Here is a 20,678-nt window from a genome sequence, read left to right on the forward strand (position 1 = left end):
TTAATGAATATTTAATTTGGAATAATTAAATAAGATTTTAATTAATTCGGAATTACAAACTGTAAAGGTTAGGGTAACTCGTGTCTAAAAGGATAAGAAAGGGTCTAGCATTCGTTTTTATCTTTTAGACGATTTTCTCAAAATCGTTTTGAAAAAGTAAAAATATTTACTCTCAATCGTTTTCGTGGAGGCATTCGAATTGTTCACGATCACTATTACTGTTATTGTAATCTTGCTATTTTTCAAGGAACCCAATGTAAGTAATCGTATCCCTTCCTCCCGATTTTGGTTTTATCATACATGGATCGCTGGTGAGGCCGTTGAGTTTGTTTTCGGTGTTCCATGGGGTGCGTCGACGGTCCCAACACCTCCCAAATACCCTCTTGATCTATGAGAGTTCACCTAAGCATGTCCTCTAGGATTTGAATGATATCTGACTGGTTATTGGTCTGATGATGGAAAGAGGTGTTGAAGTGTAGTTTAGTTCCTAAGGATTCATGAAGTGATTTCCAAAACCAAGAAGTGAAATTTAGCTCTCTATCAAATATGATTAAAGTTGGTACCCCATGCAAGTTTGTTATCTTATGAATGTATAGTTGAGCTAACCTCTATAAGGTATAGTCAATCCAAAAATGATATGACTTGGTCAAATAGTCTACTGCCACCCATACTGCATCGTCCCTCTTTCTAGTCATCGCTATACCAATCACAAGGTCCATTGTCACCCTATCCTATTTCCACTGAGGTATTTGAATAGGACAGAGTAAACCTGAAGGAACCTTTTATTTTACCTTAACCCGCTAACACACTAAGCACCTAGAGACAAAGTCAGACACTTCTCTTTCCATGCTCGGCTACCAATACAACTGTAGAAACTCTTAGTACATCTTGTTACCGCCTGGGTGAATTGAAAGTGGGCTACAATATGCCTTCTGAAGAATCTTATTGTGCAACTATGCTAGTACACAAAATTAACCCATAAAGTACAACACACCTTCATCGAGCAATTTAAAACTCGATGTCTCACATTGACGAACTTGCTTCACCTGAGCCTTTAGTTGATCATAAAAACTTTATAATCTTTAGGTCCCACACACTAATTTGGGTTCAACTCTCAGCTCAACTAATAACCCACCCTCACTAGTCAGACTTAAACTTTCTAGTAGGTCTCGTAATTATGTCATTAACTTCTTGCTTAAGACATCAACAACTACATTTTCCTTTCTTGAATGATAGTAGATCACATAGTCGTAGTGCTGTAACAACTCAACCCATCTTTGTTATCTTAGGTTTAACTCTTTCTGAGTTAGTAGGTACTTAAGGTTCTTGTGATCGGTGAAGATGTAACATTTCTCCACGAAGAAGTAGTGCTGTCAAATCTTTAAAGAAAAAGCTATTGCTACTAGCTCTAAGATAAAGGTATCGTAATTGCGCTCGTGGGATTTTAGGTGACTCAATGCGTAAGCTAAAACCTTTTCTTCTTACATCAAGACACGTCCTAACCCATTCAATGAAGAATCATTGAAAATTATGAAGTATTTATCCGACTTTGGCTATATCAAAATAGGGGTTTGAGTTAGGATGGTCTTTAACTGCTTAAAGCTCTTTTGTTGCTTCTTGTCCCACACAAGGGATCTCCTTTCTGAAGAAGTTTGGTCATAAGAGCAGCTATCATTGAGAAACCTTTAACAAATTGACGGTAGTACCCAGCAAGATCCAAGAAACTACGCACGCCAAACAAATTCTTAGGAGACTCTCACTCATTAACAACTTGAATCTTTTGAGAGTCAACTCAGATACCATCTGCTGCTACGACATGACCCAAAAATGAAACTTCTGAAAACCAGAACTCACACTTCCTAAACTTGTCATACAACTTTCATTCTCGAAGCGTTTTCGGAATGATGCAGATGTATTAGGGCTGAGCAACGAAAACGAGAAAATTGAAAAACAAACACGAACCGATCTAAACAGTCCAGTTCGGTTTGAGTTCGGGTTTACCTTTTGCGGTTGGATTTTTGAGTTGATTGAAACACTCAATTATCTTAATTAGGTTTGGTTCAAATTTTTCACATGAAACCCATTTATTTCAAATTGAACCGAATAAAAAATCCAAATTATTTTTAAAGAGACCGAGAGATATAGGCTTCAAGCTGGCTGAGGGTTAAACAGATAAACCAGCCCATTTGTTTAAGTAGCCCAATTATATTATAAGAAAACGTGAAAACAAAACAAACCCTAATCTAATTTTCTTCAAACCAATTTCACGCTTCAGTCTTTACTGCTTCAGCAGTTCTCCAGTCCAGTGGTCCACCATTTTCATTTGTGCGTTTCTTCAACAGAGCTTTAGTATTTGGTGGCACAACGGCCCTGAAACTGAAAGGGAATTTTGTTGTTTCTAGGACTCCATCGTCGGTCGAAAGTGCTGGCATCAGTGAGTTATTTTTATTTTATTTTCATTTTGATTTGATGATGTTTATGTAAGAAACCCTTAAAAATTTATTGTGATACATGGATAGATTTTCTGATGAAATTACTTTTCCATTTAGATTTTAGAAAACTATCTTAGGTATGGGTTAGTTATTTTATTTTATTTTCATTTTGATTTGATGATGTTTATGTAAGAAACCCTTAAAAATTTATTGTGATATATGCATAGATTTTTTTTGATGAAATTACTTTATGTATGTATATTATGGAATTGATATGCAGGTATGAGTGTATGAATGAATGCTACCATTAGTGGAAGCAAATTATTGTCGTCTTTTCTTTAAGCATGGGACCTTCAGTGCACCATCCATACTGTAATTTTCAGATAGGAACAAGCCCCTGTTAAAGATAAAAGCATCCACTTTAAAATATCAAATGCAAAGGAAACGGATTAATACCAAAATTTTAAAAAAAACATTATGAACACTCTCCTTCCTTCCCCAATAATATTTTAATAACAAAGTTGTTAGTTTACGCTAAATGATAAGATTAATAATAATAATCAAAATAAGATTTTGAAGTAATAACAACTACATTTGGTGCTGCTTGTCGTGTCTTATTCATATCGGTTATATTAGATAATATAATTATTGGTGTGGTTGTATCAGATAATACTTAAGCGAGTGGGTAAAATTAAAATGTAAACAAGAACACAAGAAGGTTTATTTACACAATTTAGATCAATCAATCAATGATTCTATCTTTATAAAGTCTTATTAAGAGGAATTCAAGTCTACATTCCCATTAACCCAAAGAAAACAAAGCTATCGAAGAGACAAAATGGTTGCCAAAGTCTACATTGTGTAAGAATTCAAGTCTTTGTTTCTTTGGGTTTGATCTCCTTTGAATCCAAACTGGAATCTGTATCTGTTGCTATGTTTCTGGTCTTTTTTTCCTCTTGCATTTAGCCATTAAAATTTTCAAGTTTCGTTCTTGTTTTTTGTTCTCCAATGAATCATCAGATTTGGGTTCTGGCCTTTTGGGGAATATTTGTTTAGTTAGTGAGTTCTTTAATTTGTTTGCATTCATGGTTTAGTTTATACTTTCTCTTCTCTGTTAAATGGAGTTTCAGCTATTTAAGATTTTGTTTTGTAGATGACAATGAAGACTAGAAACCAGCCGTATAAAAAACAGAACACAGAAACACGATAGAAAAAGATTAGGTCAAATTTTGGTATTAGTCTGTTTACTTTGCTTTTGATATTTTTAGTCCCTCTCATGTTACAGTTACTATTCCTTGTATGCATATATATAAAACAGTGCTGATTTCTGTCATGGCTCCCTGATTTATTTGTAAACTGTTTTATTTTTCATAAAATGAAATCTGCATCATCTAGTGTTTCTCATATGCTTGCCAATGCTGTCGAGACTCCTTCTGATCATCAAATAATTCAAACGATGCTATCAAAACTGATCAAACAACTGCAACTTCTTCAAGCATTCCATCAAATCTTTAGCAACCTCCAAAAAAAAAAGGCGGTAGGTTGGGTACCACTAGTTCTATAGTTTGGGAACATCCTACAAAATTACCTTGTGTAGTTGGAGATATTCCACAATGTAGCTATAATTATTGTGGAAAAACCCTTAAATGTCCAACTAAGAGTAGAACTAGTGTTATGCATAATCTTATGAAACGTTGTCCTAAGTACCCTTTTAACAAGGTAGATGAAAAACAACAGAATTTATGTTTCAAATCAGAGGAGGATGGGCAGAAAAATTCAGGTTCAGTTATTTGGAAATTTGATCAAACACTCTGTAGACAATATTGTGCTAGGATGTTTATCATGGATGAAGTACCTTTTAGAGTTGTTGAGCATGAAGGATTTCGTGATTTTTGCAATATGATGCATCCTAAATTTCAAGTTCCCTTTAGGTTCAATATAACAAAGGATTGCATGGAAATTTACTTAGAAGAAAAAGATAAACTTTTCAAGTATTTTAAGAGTTTCAATCAAAGGGTTTCTCTCACTACTGATATATGGACTTCTAGGCAAAACCTTAGTTACTTGTGTCTCACAGTTCATTTTGTTGATGATGAATGGAAATTGCATAAGCGAATCTTAAATTTTACTCCCATTCCTAGTTATTCGGGTGATGTGATAGGAAAATGTATTGAAAACACTTGCTTGAGTGGGGAATAGATAAGGTTCTCACAATTATAGTAGATAATGCTAGCTCCAATGATGTTGCAATCATGTACATAAAAAAAGTCTAAACAATTGAAAACAAAGCATTTTAGGGAGTGCTTATCTTCATATGAGGTGTTGTGCACACATTAAATCTAATTGTCAAAGAAGGTTTGAAAGATTTGGATGATTCGATTTTTAGAATTAATTCTGCTGTAAGATATGTTAGGTCATCACCAGCTCGGATGCAAAGGTTTAAATTGTGTGTTGAGCAAGAAAAAATTGAGAGTAAGGGTATAGTTTGCTTGGATGTTGAAACTAGATGGAACTCAACATTTTTAATGCTAGATGCTGCTTTGAAATTTGAAACAACTTTTGATAGGTTGGGGGAGCAAGATTTTAAGTATAGAGATAAGCTTTCAAGTTCAAGAATGAATAATGGCGTATATCCTAGTTTGAGGGTATTTCGTGTTTTCATATGTAATGAGGTGTTTTATTCAATGAAATATGAGGTACTCTTTTCTTCCTTCGTATGCTCGTTAACATACTTCTTAGTATGTGGACGAATACGAAGGGAGTTTTTAATGAGACCTTCAACTTCTATAAAAAAAAAAGTTCAAGAATGAATGGTTTACCTACTAAATTAGATTGGTAGCATGCTCGTGCTTTATTGCCATTTTTAAGAGCCTTTTATGACGCAACATTGAAACTGTCCGATTCTTCATATGTTACTAGCAATTTTTATTTTTATGTTGTGTTTGCCATTGGAATTAGAATTAATGACAAGCTAAATGATCCTAACTCAAGCATAAAGCTTATGGTAGCCTTGGTTTAAAAAAGTGCGCATCAGGTGCGCCTGATGCGTGATGCGGCCGTTGCGATGGTCAAAGCGCATTTGGCAGCCTGATGCGGTAGGGGGTACATAATGCGGACTGTTGCGATCCGATGCGACTGATGCGTTCAGTAAATTTTTTTTGGGCTTTTAGTTGGACTAGTTTATGTTTCTAGCTTAATTGCTGGAATGGGCTTAAAAAGCCTAGATTCAATTGACCTAAATCTCTAATAAAATGTCACGTGGTTGTTGTTTTCCCTCCATCGAAGCATCCTCCAATTTTCCCTCCATCAAGCTTTCCCACCTGCAATTGAAGGTCTTCCATTGAAGAAACTTGAAGGTAAGTCTCGATTTTTTTAACTTTTATCATCGATTTTACTATTTCTTAACATTAATCTTGCGATTTCATCATGCTTCTGCTATGTTGGTCAAACATGATTATGCGATTTAACATTAATGATGTTACTGTTTTTTTTGTTCTATCGAGTATTGTTGTTCAATAATCAGAAAGCTAATCTGCTATGTTGTTCAACCACGCTTCTTCTATTTTTACTGTTTTTTTCCTGCGATTTTACTATTTTTATGATGATTGTCTTTTTTTCAAATTTATTTACATGCTTCTTCTGATTTTTGTAACTTATATGTTGATTTGAACTTGAATGCTTCTGCTTCTGAGGTGTTTGATTCTTTTTTGTAACTTATATGTTGATTTAATTATGCTTAATGTTGTTGTTCGCCTGTTCATTTGTTCAATAATCAGAAAGTTTGTTTAAATGTTGCTAATCTATTTATATTTCAATGTTTTGTTGCTGGGGTGTTTGATTGTTTTGCTACTTGCTTAAGTTTTTATGTGTTTTAGTAAGTCGTTTTTTGTGATTTTTAGTATGGAACCAACTCCTAGTGCTACCACAACGGGTTCAAATACAACCAACAAATCAACTGATCCAACTAGGAAATATTCTACGCAAGAGCCTAGCAACAGAAACAATTTTCGTTGCCATTTTTGTCCTAAAGTAGTGAAGGGTGGTGTGTATCTAATGAAATGACATTTCATTGGTGGTTTGCCGGATGTTATTAGTTACCTAAACTGTCCAGAGCATGTAAAGGAAGAGATGAGGTCTTTCATGCAAAAAAAAGAAAAAGAAATGGAAACCATAGAAAAAAAAGATGAACTCAACTTACTCAAGAAGATTCAACTATAGTGACTATGATCTTGATGAAGATGATGATTGTGTTGAAGTGCAAGGGGTAGGAGCAAGATGTCTCAAAGAAAAAAGCCAAGACAAAATGGTCCTATAGATAAGTTCTTCTCTCCAAATCCCAAATATGTTGTCAAAGGAGGAAAAGTTGGAAAATGAGGGAAGTAACAAACTATCAATGTCGCGGTTCAAAAAGAGTTGAGGGAAAAAGTTTGTAAATATATAGCACGATGGTTCTATGATGCGAGCATTCTTTTTAATGCTGCAAATTATGATAGCTTTAAGGTTATAATTGAAGCTATAGGACAATTTGGTCCGGGAATGAAATCACCAAGTATGTATGAGCTTAGAGTTCCATTACTCAAGCAAGAAGTAAAAGAGGTGGAAGAGCAAGTCAACGAACACAAGAAAGAATGGGCCGATAAAGGTTGCTCAATTCTATCGGATAGATGGAGAGATTCGGTTGTCCAAAAAGACATCGTTAACTTCATGGTGAACTCTCCAAAGGGTTCCATATTTGTTAAATCGATGGATGTTTCGGATGTCTCCAATGATGCTAACTTGTTGTTTGGGATTCTTGACAAAATGGTAGATGAAGTTGGCGAAGAGAATGTGGTGGAAGTGATCACTGATAATGCATCCGCCTATGTAAAAGCGTGTAACATACTACTAAATTACTAACATTTACTAATTTAGTATTTCTCTTTCATATATATATATATAATGCCACCTAATTGTTTATTTTAAACTTTGTAGGAAAGATGTTAGAAGCTACTAGAAAACATCTTTACTGGACTCTATGTGCGGCACATTGCATAGATCTCATGTTAGAAGATATTAGGAAGCAAATTTCGCAGGTGAAAAATTATTTGAAAAAGGCAATGTCGGCAAACAGGTATATATATAGTTTTGTTGCTCTAGTAAACTCGATGAGGAAGTTAACAAATCAAAGGAACTTGCATAGGCCCGCGATTACTCGATTTGCAACATCCTTTATCACTCTCCTTCAATTTCACAAGCAAAATAATAACTTGAGGAAGATGGTTACTTCTCAAGAATGGATGGAGAGCAAGTGGTCTAAGGAACATAAGGGCAAATTGGTGCATTCTTACTTTTTACAAGAGACCTTTTAGAGGAACATTGCATATACACTCGAGTTGACGGGTCCTCTTGTTAGTGTTCTTAGATTGGTTGATGGGAAAAAAGGCCGGCCATGTGTTATATTTATGAAGCCATGGATAAGGCCAAGGAGAGTATTGCTAGAAGCTTCCCAAATCAAGAAGATCCTTACAAAAAAACATTTGATATCATTGACCATAGGTGGGAACATCAACTCCACCGACCTTTGCATGCCGCGGGCCATTACTTAAACCCATCCATTTTCTATGATGATGTGAAACAGATTGAAAGTTGTGAAGAAATAAAGGATGATTTACAATCTTGCATTGAAAGGTTGTCCCCGAATGCTCAAGTAGAAGACCAATCCATAAGAGAATTAAACAAGTACAAAAAAGCCAAAGGGATGTTTGGTAAAAGTTCGGCTATTAGGCAAAGGAAGCAAATGGCACTGGGTAAGAATAATTTTATAAATGTATTAAATTAAAAATATGTTATTACTCTTATGCATACTGATTTTACTCTTGTAATTTTTTGCTCCTTGTAGCGGAATGGTGGGAAACATATGGAGCTTCGGCTCCTAACTTGCAAAAGTTTGTCATACGAGTTCTTAGTCTTACTTGTAGTGCCACAAGTTGTGAAAGAAATTTGGGCATTTTTCAACACGTAAGTGTATATATATCCCAATTTCGTACTTTAATTAAAATATATTATCAATTAACATACAATTTAATTTTTGATAGCTTCACACCAAGAAGTGCAATAGGTTGGCACAAGAAAGATTGAATGATATGGTTTATGTTAAATTCAATCATTCATTGCAACGCCGAAAGAGAACCCCTGATCTTATTGCTTTGGATGATATTGATGAAAGTAATGAATGGTTGATGGGTAGAATGGAAAATGATGAAGATGAAGAAGATTTGGTGTTTCTTGATGATGATCTTATATGAGATGCGGTGGGTAGAGCTTCCGGGGCTAATGAGCCAAGTCATTTCACTAGAGGATCAAGAAGAGGAGGTGATGATGGGGTCGACCCATCGAGAAATGATAAAGGAAAAAGACTCGTTCTTGTTGATGAAGAAGAGATGGAGGAAGACATTGGAGTGACTGATGATGATGAGGGAGATGGAGACGTGCTCGGGTTTGATGATGGGGGATCTTGGAGACATTTAGTTTGTGACTAGAGAAAGTTTGGAGAACTTTGTGGGGGGAAAGGGAAGTGGGGGCTATTGTTGATTTGTCTTTTGTTGTTTTGATTTTCCTACGCGTACTTGTCTATTATGTTTTTCAACATTTATGAAGTACTATTAAACTACTTTTGGTATTAATTGAAGTATTTTTGATATATAAGTATTTACAAGGTATAAAATTAGTTCAAAAGTATTTTTTTTATGAAAATTGACGCATCGGGTTCGTGATGCGAGCGCATCACACATCGGCTCCCGGGACACTAAACGCATCAGAGCGCATCTCGTATTTTAAAACCAAGATGGTAGCAAATATGAGGGAAAAATATCACAAGTATTGGGGAGATGTGAAAAATCTTAAATCACTCTTATTTATTTTTATGATTTTAGATCCTAGACATAAGATGTATTATGTAATCTTTGTGATTGAAGAAGTTTATAATGCTAAGAAAGCTGAGCAGTTGACTGAAATTGTAAAACAAACTTTAAATGAGTTGTTTGATCATTATAGTTTGTTGAGTGGTATATCCCAAAGTGAAACAAGTGTAAGTTCTCAACCTAATCTCTTTAGGGCTGAGAATGATGAGCATCTTGATTTATTTGCTTATTCCAAGACCAAATATAAAAGGAAGAGGGCTGGAAGTGTGTTTAGTGAAGGAAAATCTAAGCTTGAAAAAGTATTTGGAGGACAAAGGTGAACCCGATGATAAGAAGTTTCATTTGCTTGATTGGTGGAAGAACAAAAGCAAGACCTATCCTATAATTTCTTTAATGGTTCGAGATATTTTTGCAATTCCTGTGTCTACAATGGTTTTAGAATCTGCTTTCAACACTGGAGGTCATGTTCTTGATCCATTTCGGAGTTCCTTAACCCAAAAATTATTGAGTGCCTCATTTGTGCACAAAACTGGTTGAGATCATCACTCGTAGCAATCCAAAAAGAGGAACAAATTGAAGAAATGGAGAACATTGAGAGTGGTACATGATAATCATATAAATGCTTGTAAATATGTTTTCTCATTTATTTAAATATCTCTACTTATAATATTATTTTGATTATTAATAGGTTTCGAAGATTTGAAGTTAAATGAAACAATGATGACTATTGATGATTGATTGAAGATGGAACACTCACAAGGTAAGTAAGAAATCAATAGTAATTTGTATTATAAAAAATATTTTCAACTATTATATTTGATGATTTGTACTGTTATTTAAAATGATATAACTTGTACTGTTATAATTGAATATGTCGTATTTGCGGATTTGTACGATTATTCTCTATCGTTTTCAAGAATTTGATTTTTTTTTTGTAGGGTGTATTCATGATGCCTACTGTTGGAGAAGATTCCTTTTTGTTTGAGAGTTGAAATATAGATGAAATTTTGTTGTTCTATACTGTTATTCTTTTTGTTAGAGAAGAATTCTTTTAGTTTAAGTAACTGTTTATTTAACTTGGATAATTGAATTATAGTTTAATTTCGTTGTTCAATTTTGTAGTGAGAACCAAACAGTATGGTTCTGCTTTTTATTTGAAATACTTCTTTGTTTGATTTGGAATATATAGATGAATTTGACTTGGATAGTTTTTTATGTGGATATTTGAATTATAGTTTTTTTTTTTACTTTGACTTGGATTTGAATATCACATATCAGGGAAAAATTTTGCATCGACTAACCAAAGCAGCCCAATGAGCCCATGAATTTTTAAGCATGTCTAATAATCTTTTCGGTTTTTCAAAAACCGCTTTATCGAGCCGAATCGTTCTGTTTTATATATTTTGTTTTCAGTTTTGGTTTTAATTTTAAAAGTTCGTTTAATACAGTTTGGTTTAATTTTTAATAAAAACCTGAATCGAACCGAATACACTGGCCATGCTCCTGATCGCAAGTACACGAGGATTTAATCTATGAAGACCACCATGAACTGACCTAGGTACTAGTGGAAGACTCGATTAATCAAGTCCATAAATGTCTTCGGTAGGGATGGGCATTTAAACCTGACCCGACCCGATCGGGTTGGATTTTTCTAAAAAAAATTCGGGTCCGGGTCGGGTCGGGTAGGGGGTTTTTTTTATGTGGTGTTCGGGTCGGGTCGGGTCGGGTTCGAGTTTAGGGTGAAAAAATCTGACCCGACCCGAAAAAAATATATAATTTTACCCTATATATTTAGGGATAATTACAATAATACCCCTCTATATATAATTATTTTTTAATTAAGTTACTGTTTTTATTGAATAAAAATATTTTTTTATTAATTTCGGGTCGGGTCGGGTTTCTATGTCATATATTCGGGTCGGGTCAGGTATGGTGAAACCTTGTTTTGGTCGGGTCTCGGGTGGAGGCTCTCTTATTCTCGGGTCGGGTCGGGTGGATCAAAAACCCGACCTAACCCGACCCATGCCCATCCCTGGTCGTCGGGGTGTTGGTGGGTCCAAGTGGCATTAACAAGAATTCATATTGACCATACCTTATTTTGAAAGTCAACTCTTCCTACATCAATATCCTTGACTTTTAGCTGGTAGTATCCCAAACTTAGGTCAATCTTGGAGAATACGCGTGCTCCCCTAAGTTGGTCAAAGAGATCGTCGATCTTAGGAAAGGGATAACTATTCTAAATAGTCACTTTATTCATTTATATGTAGTTGATGCACAACCTCATTGACGCATCTTTCTTCTTGACAAACAAAACTGATGCTCCCATAAAGATATGCTCGATCGGATGAAACCCTTCTCTAGCAACCCTTGGTTTTTTGTCTTTAACTCCTTTAGCTCTGTCAGTGCCATATGGTATAAAACAATAGACACTAGAGTTGAACCTAGTAACACTTCAATACCTAACTCTAACTCGTGATCGGGTGGTAGACCTGGTAACTCTTTTGGATACACATCAAGGAAATCTCGTACGATACAAATATCTTTAAGTGACGGAACTGAAATTCTGGTGTCAACCACGTAAGCCAAAAAAAATCTTCACAACCTTGATCGATCATTCGCTGTGCCCTTTTGGCTAAAACAATTTTTGAAGAACACCCGACCTTACACTAATTATTACTAACTTAGTATCATAATATTTCCTGAGCTTGAGTTGCCTAGCCTTGCACTTCAAAGTCGCGTCATGCTCGGATAGCCAGTTCATACCCAAGATCCTATCCAATTCCTGAAACAGTAACTCCATCAGGTCTATTAAGAAGATATGATCCTGAATTTTGTTTGGGCATGTCGGTGAATCTTATCTACCAAAACGTCTAGATCTATAGGACTAGATACTAGAACTCCTAGCTCTAAGTCCTCTGCTACGATATTCATCTCTCAATCTAGGTCGTGACAGATGTAGGACTGGGTGGAACCCTAATCTATTCATGCTCTAACTGGAATGAAAAATATCGTAAATGTATAAGAGATCACATCTGTAGCATAACAATCCTCTCGAGCTCTCACAACATACTGTCTCGAAGCTATTCTCGGCTCAACACCGACTACTGATCTAGTTGTCCAACTGCTATGCTGCCCAGACGTAACGTCACCACCTCTCAAAGGACCTCGACCACGCTAAACAAATGGTGAGGATCTTTGAGTTGAAGTGGTCTAAGGAGCCACAACTAAAGCAACCCTTCATCTCATTCTGGTACATCCTCGGGTTTCTCATCTCATAGTGAGCACAGATGGAGTGGGTGAAGACCCTCGGTAAACCACTAGCACTTACCCCAAAAAACTAACATCAGGGGCCTCCTACGAGGGTCAGACCTATCCCCACTATTTGAACTATGCTCGGGCCTTCTAGACTTGCCTAGTGTAGACCTCCACCACCTCAAGTTGTTTTTGGCCCTCTTGTTTGACATTTGAGATGACCTCACTAGCTTAGTATCTCTCATGGTCTTTTTGTAACACCCAAAACCCGTATAATTATACCTATACATATTATAGATGTCACCCTAATTTTTAAAAATCATTTGCAAGAAAAATCGATTTAAAATTTATTTTCTTAAAATGATAATTGATATTATAAAAATATCATATCATATAATTTATATTTTGTTATAGTAAATTTAATTCAAAAGATTTTTTTTGTGAATATTGATGAACAGTACCCGTGAACAGTGAACAGTGTACCGATGCATTGCTACAACTACAGTACTGCTACAGTGACTGCTATAGTAAATTCAGAAAATTACATATAAAACTCATAAAAATTAACCTTTCATCACTATCAATTTATCAATTTGTTTTCAAATTAATTCAACAAAACAAATTAAACATTATCAAATTACATGCCACTATCTAAATCAAATTTCATCATAGGATGTCTTACTGATATTGAAATATACTCCTCGATGCTTGATGTCATTCCGAACTCTTTATTCTACTACTGGCTTTTTACCTACGCGTGAAAATTATCACACACTAAGTATATACTTAGTGAGGCAATTAAAACAACAAACAATGCAATACAATTCATGTATGATTTTCAAAGTCAAAAACAAATGCCATTAGATCATGTTACAAACATATCTAACATTTTTCCATGATCAAAATAAGATAAAATCTCTTACCATTTATCCCATAAGCTCGTAAGCTTATTTTACCAATATACTTACCATTTAATACCATAAGTTCGTAAGCTTATTTTACCAATATACTTGCCATTATTCCATAAGCTCTTAAGCTTATTTGCCTGGTTACCATTTATTAACCAATAAACCATAAATCATAGCCCATAGCATAACTATATGAGGAACCCGATATAGGAGTCAATTGTCGCACCGAAGTGCTGAGGTCGTGCTTTGCTCACCTAATAATGCACCGTAGTGCTGAGGTCGGGTTTTACCCACCTAACTTGTACTATGTATCTTCTTTGACACTATAGTACTACTCAATTCTGCAGATGCTAGACTCTATGACACGCCATTAATACCACTAATCCTCAATAACATACTTGGGCATATAATCAATTTTATTTGATCCATCCATGGCAAAGTATATTATAATAATTTAACATTGGGCAGTTCATACCCGAAATAATATTCATGGTAAAATATCACAATTTTCATAATCAATGCATTATATTTTCAACCTTTGACATTTTTAAAATATGTCAAATATATGGTAAATGACATAAATATCATGTCAACATAAACAAGGTCGACTTATCGCAAGTCTTCCTGATGATGTATAAAACATCCATGTATAATGTCATGCATGTATTACACTCACATTGACACTTATATCTTTCAAAATATGTGCCTCACTATTGTCCACAATAAACCCATTTGACTTGCTTCAATCGCAAATCAATCATAATCTGTATAATTCACAATTTCATAACGATACACATGTTAGTATTTTACTAACATAAACATATCCCAAAATAACTCCATAATATATTTGATACTCATTATCTATCAAAATAATCAGCTCTTAATAATTCATTTAACATTGGAACCAAGTTTTCCAATTTACACAAAATGGTCCTTCACCATTTTACCACCTAGATTCTTAATACCAATAATTCCATCATTGAAATTATTACCATTCAAATACTTTTACAAAATCATAATTATATTTAAGTACCCCAACTATGAAATTATTGTACTTAAATCATTAATCTTTTCAAACTTCCAAAATAGTCATTTTTCACATATAACACTCATTTAAATTCCCAATCAACAATTTCCAGCATAGTACATCAATTATACCACACTTATACAACAACCCCTCAATTTTCTAGAATTTACGAATTGATCTCCAACTTTTCAAAAATTTCGAAATGGTCACCCAATTTTTCTAAGGCTTGTAGAATATTTCATTCATCATTTCCTACCCATATGTAATTTTTCCATAGTTTTTCTCATCCTTTAAGACCAAAGCCTAATGGTTTAAAGATTAAAACTAGGTTTTCCATGATTTTAATCGATTTTGATTCGATTCAAGCATGAAATCAACTTTCAATCAACCTTAAAACATTTCTACAATCAAATCCCTAATTATCTTTCATCAAAACAAAAAGTTCTCCAACTTGATAGTTGGACGAATTTTATAGAATTAATTCTAGGAAGATTGAACATGTTATAACCATCAATCAAGCTTGAATATGAATCTACAACCTCAAAAACATCAAGATTCATCATCAATTTCATGATCCCTTATATGAACAGAAACCCTTAGATTTGGGATCTTTGAAATCCAACAAAATTATAAAGAAATATTGGTACCAAATGATAGCGTTTTTCGCGTAGATCACTTTCCTATTTCACGACATAACCCCAATTGCAAAGGAATTAGCTCAAAAATTGAAAATAAAAATATTTTCTTACCTTCAAGCTTTCTCACGTGAAGATGCTGGAGAAGATGAACATTTAGCATGATATTTTAGATTCATATCATGCTTATCATCTTTTAAAATAATATTTAATCATTAACTTGAGAAAATGCAATATACCCTTAATATAACTTTATAATCACCATTAAACCAAGATACATATCCTTATCATCTTCAAAATTAAATAAATATCAACCTTGTCATCTTTCAATAGTCAAAGATGAATAAATTAGTTTTTGAATTTATCGTTTTGCCCTTGTAATTTCCAAAAATTGCAATTCAGTCACTTTAATCAAACAATTCAAATTAAACATGGAATTAAACCATTAAATATTATTTTCCAACATTTTAAAAATATGAAAATAATATTTTTATTTACTTATTTTCGTGACCCATATGTAACTTTTTAAAATTACATTTTGGTCCCTAAACTTTTCAAAGTTTATACTTTGGTCACCAAACTTTACCAAATTTATAATTTGGCCACTAAATAAATCCATTTATGAAATAAAATTCTTTTTGGGAAAATCACCACTTAATTCCCTAAACGTTTTCCCAAATTTCTACTTTGACCATCAAACTTTCCAAATTTTCATTTTGGTCATCGTTTAAATTTTTGGGGTATTACAACTCTCCCCTCCTTAAAAAAATTCATCCTCGAATTTTAAAACTTTCTATGAAAACACTAACTCCCCTTTTATAAGGATTGAACTTTCAATTATAAATTTTGTAACCCTAATTTAGGGTTATACGAGCTGGTAAGACGTACGCACGCCTTAACTGTAGACTTCTTGTGCGATAGCTTAGGATGAATAAACCGTGTCTATGCCTTATGCAAAACCTCTTCTGGTCTTACCAACTTCTTGAATTCTGATTTTTCCTCTTTAATTTGAGGATTTTGTGAAGATCATGCTAATCATTAGATTTAGAAGCTATTTAATCCAAATCTTCAACCTGATACGAAAAAATGCAGATATTATTTCTTCATATCATCCTCTCTTTCTCAAGTAATGTCATCGAAATTATGATTTTGCTAAATCACTTTAACTAGAGGAATCGTCTTGTTACGTAGTTCTTTGATTTCTCAAGTTAAGGTCTGAATTGGTTCTTCTTTATAAGTCATATCTGGTCGAATCTTAATTTCTTTTGATGAAATGAAATATAAAAAGATCCATTCGATACTTTAAGAAAAACTTAATCACCTTCCTGAAATTTAATCTCTTTTCGCTTCAAGTCTACATAAGACTTTTGCCAATCAAATGCCATTTTGCGATTATCTTGAATTATCTTTACTTTATCATCAATATCTTTCAATAAATTTGGACAACAAGATTTCGATCTGTTAACCCAAACCAATTTAATGGTGTTCGACATTTTATCCCATATAAAACTTCATACGAAGTTATCTTGTTACTCAATTGATAACTGTTATTGTAGAAAAATTCTACTAAAAACAAATACTTTTCTTTTCCCATGATTCCTTAGAATCAATCAAACATGCATTCAGCATATCTTCCAATATCTGAATAGTACTTTCTGACTTATCATCCGTCTATGGATGAAAGATCGTACTGAAATTCAATCAAGTACCCAAAACTTTATGCAAATATTTCCAAAATCTTAAAGTGAACTTTGAGTCTCTGTCCGATGCAATGGATACTGATACTCCTTGTAATCGAACTATCTTCTTGATATACAACTCTGTATATTTATCCAATGCATAGTTCATTCACATCGGAATGAAATGTGCTGATTTAATTAATCAGTCACTATCACTCAAATAAAATCTTGTAACAAAATCCATAGTGACTCTGTACTATTTCCACTCTGAAATAGAAATCAGTTGCAGCAATTACGAAAGCACTTGATTCTCAACTTTTACTTCTTAACATGTCAAACATGTAGCAACAACTCAATAATGTTTCTTTTCATACCTGGCCACCAAAATGACTTTTTACATCCCGATACATTTTTTTTCACCTAAATACATATTCAGTGGACTATAATGTACTTCAAAAAAATATCTTTCTTCAAATCATCATCATGAGGAATACAATTTCTTCTTGATAAAATAAACACTCATCAGAGTTGACTTCAAAGTCTTTAGTCTCACGTATTTATTTTTCCACCAGTGAAGTATATATATATATATATATATATATATATATATATATAATCATTTCTCATTTTTTCTCTTTTTCTTTTCTTTTCTTTTTCTATATGTTTTTTTCGTTTTTTTCTTTTTATTCTTTTTTTTTGTTTTTTTGTTTTCTGTTTTTTTTTCATATATTTTTTATGCCATATGCCGAGACAACATAACTAAGAAAATCAACTTCTGATACTCAAAACTTACACTTTGACGGTTTGGCATATAACTTTTTATCCTTAAGTATCTCGAGCACAATACAAAGATAAGCATCATGCTCTATCTTTTTCTTTGAGTATACCTGAATGTCATCAATACATACCACCTCAAATTAATCCAAGTAAAAATTTAAAATACTCGATTCATCAAATCTATGAATGTTGCCTGAGCATTTGTCAAACCAAACAATATTACTACGAACTCGTAGTGTTCATACCGTTTTCTGAAAACTATTTTTTTGAACATCTTCCTTAAGCTAATCAAACAAGTAATCAATCCTCGAAAGATGATACGTGTCCTTGATAGTTACTTTGTTTAACTATCAATAATCTATGCATAATCACATAGATCTATTTTTTTATAAACTATACCGGTTTACGCCAATGTAAAATACTCGATTTAATACATCCTTAATCTAGCAGTTCTTGCAATTGGTTCTTTATTCTCTTAACTCAATTGAAACCATTCGATACGAACCCATAGATACAAGATTAATGCCTTGATAACCATTACTATTGAATTCCACCTCTCAATTTAGAGGTAACCCAATTAATAAATCTAAAAAGACATGGAAATTCCCAAAATATGGAAATATCATATGATTTTACTTCAAATACTTGAGTATCTATGACCTTAGCTATGCATTCTTTTTACATCATCTTAATCATAACCATTGATTGCAACCATTGCTGATATCACTTATTGATGATTTCACTTTTTCATCAATCATTAAAATTTTTAATTTCTCTGCATTTTTCTAAATTAATTGCTTCTTGCGACCATTAATCCAACCTTAATGCAAAGACAACCAACTCATGATCAAAATAATCTAAAACTTGTTAATGATAATCTCATCGGTTTCATCAGGAACATAAGCTCCTGAATCTTTATCAGACATTTATTATTTGTCCTTCTAACACTTGTATCATGACCGTGACCTAAAGGTCTTTCGCTATAATATCACTCGATATCAAGTAGAATTGAATATGTCTACTTTGGAATTCCTTATTTCATTCTTAAGGAAATATTTATAACTTTTCCAGATCTATAGAAATTATTCTTGAGCAGTTGAAACATTTTCCATCTCAAATGAAAATTTCAATGTTCACATCGTTCAATAAGAAAACTTAATAAATTTGTAGCAATAACTTCATATCAGTTAATGCTAAAATCACACTATCAAACGAAGTTACTATTTTTTCTCTCACTACGAACCTGACACTTTTCAAGTTCTTGAGAATTCATCTCAATCTAAACAATAATTCACTGTAGCATGGAATGGTTAAACAATCCATTTCACTAGTTTACCTTCGCAAGGTAACTCTATCCAATTTTATGGACTTGATATATATTCTCAATCCAACTTATAACCATTTGATTCACCAATAACTCAACTTTCTGTAAACTTTTAGCGGAAATCATATTTAACCACTTACTCAATTTCTCTTACTCAAATCAACAATGATTTTAAACAATTTAATGCTTAGCTTAAATATTTCTCACTTATTTAAGCTTACTTGGAGAAAGCTCAGAATCACCAGTAGATTCAAAAATCTCCTATGAATCCTCATCCGATTCAACTTTTCTGGTAAGGTTTTCAAACATTTTAATTAATTCTTCCAATTTATAAACTTTGTTAAACACTGGGGCATTTCTTCCACAAAATGGAGAAAAGTCCCTTATAACATCCACCCTTCTAAGGTGTTTTACATAAGTAATGTCAGTCCCCTTTTTGGTCGATTTCAATCTCAACCTTCTTTTCAACATTTTCAAATTTCGTACCTTTGTCTTTAATTCTAACATCTGAACATAGTCAAAATCATCATACATTAGTAAAGAATAACTTTACTCCCTATAAGCATCATCACAATATATATACAACTATCAATAACTTTTGACATCCTAGTGGCACGTATACACTTTTTAACTCAAAATAACCTCGATTTAGTCCTAGAATCGGCTAAACCTGTAGCTCTGATGCCAATAAATGTAACACCCATAACTCGTATAATTACACCTATACAGATTATAGATGTCACCCGAATTTTTGAAAACTATTTGCAAGAAAAATCGATTTAAAATTTATTTTCTTAAAATGGTAATTGATATTATAAAAATATCATATCATATAATTTATATTTTGTTATAGCAAATTTAATTCAAAAGATTTTTTTTACGACTAATGATGAACAGTTCTCGTGAACAGTGAATAGTGTACTAATGCACTGCTACAGTGACGTGAACAGTGCACCGATGCACCAAAATTTCGAATTATAGTTGTGCATCGATGCACTGCTACAGTACTGTAGTGGTACTGCTACAGTGACTGTTACAGTAAATTCAGAAAATTACATATAAAAACTCATAAAAATTACCCATCAATCACTATCAATTTATCAATTTGTTTTCAAATTAATTCAACAAAACAAATTAAACATTATCAAATTACATGCCGCTATCTAAATCAAATTCCATCATAGGATGTCTTACTGATATTGAAATATACTCCTCGATGCTTGATGTCATTCCGAACTCTTTATTCTACTACTGGCTTTTTACATACGCGTGAAAATCATCATACGCTAAGTATATACTTAGTGAGGTAATTAAAACAATAAACAGTGCAATACAATTCATGCATGATTTTCAAAGTAAAAAACAAATGCCATTAGATCATGTTACAAACATATCTAACATTTTTCCATGATCAAAATAAGATAAAATCTCTTACCATTTATCCCATAAGCTCGTAAGCTTATTTTACCATATATACTTAGTGAGGCAATTAAAACAATAAACAGTGCAATACAATTCATGCATGATTTCCAAAGTCAAAAACAAATGCCATTAGATCATGTTACAAACATATCTAACATTTTTCCATGATCAAAATAAGATAAAATCTCTTACCATTTATCCCATAAGCTCGTAAGCTTATTTTACCAATATACTTACCATTTAATACCATAAGTTCGTAAGCTTATTTTATCAATATACTTGGCATTATTCCATAAGCTCGTAAGCTTATTTGTCTGGTTACC

The 20,678-nt window shown here is 33.2% G+C and overlaps 1 long non-coding RNA gene and 1 pseudogene across 1 annotated transcript; both read left to right on the forward strand.

Annotated features, from left to right (window-relative positions):
* The first annotated feature begins 6,197 nt into the window (after nt 1-6,197).
* On the forward strand, nt 6,198-8,914 carry LOC120152718 (annotated as a pseudogene).
* A 57-nt stretch (nt 8,915-8,971) lies between these two features.
* LOC120152819 lies at nt 8,972-10,352 on the forward strand. The gene is made up of 3 exons (XR_005518724.1): nt 8,972-9,931; nt 10,020-10,091; nt 10,270-10,352. It is a non-coding gene; the product is annotated as an uncharacterized LOC120152819 (long non-coding RNA).
* The last annotated feature ends 10,326 nt before the right edge of the window (nt 10,353-20,678 follow it).

Source organism: Hibiscus syriacus, unplaced genomic scaffold (genome assembly GCF_006381635.1).
Source record: "Hibiscus syriacus cultivar Baekdansim isolate YM2019G1 unplaced genomic scaffold, ASM638163v2 tig00111095_pilon, whole genome shotgun sequence".
Taxonomy (NCBI): domain Eukaryota; kingdom Viridiplantae; phylum Streptophyta; class Magnoliopsida; order Malvales; family Malvaceae; genus Hibiscus; species Hibiscus syriacus.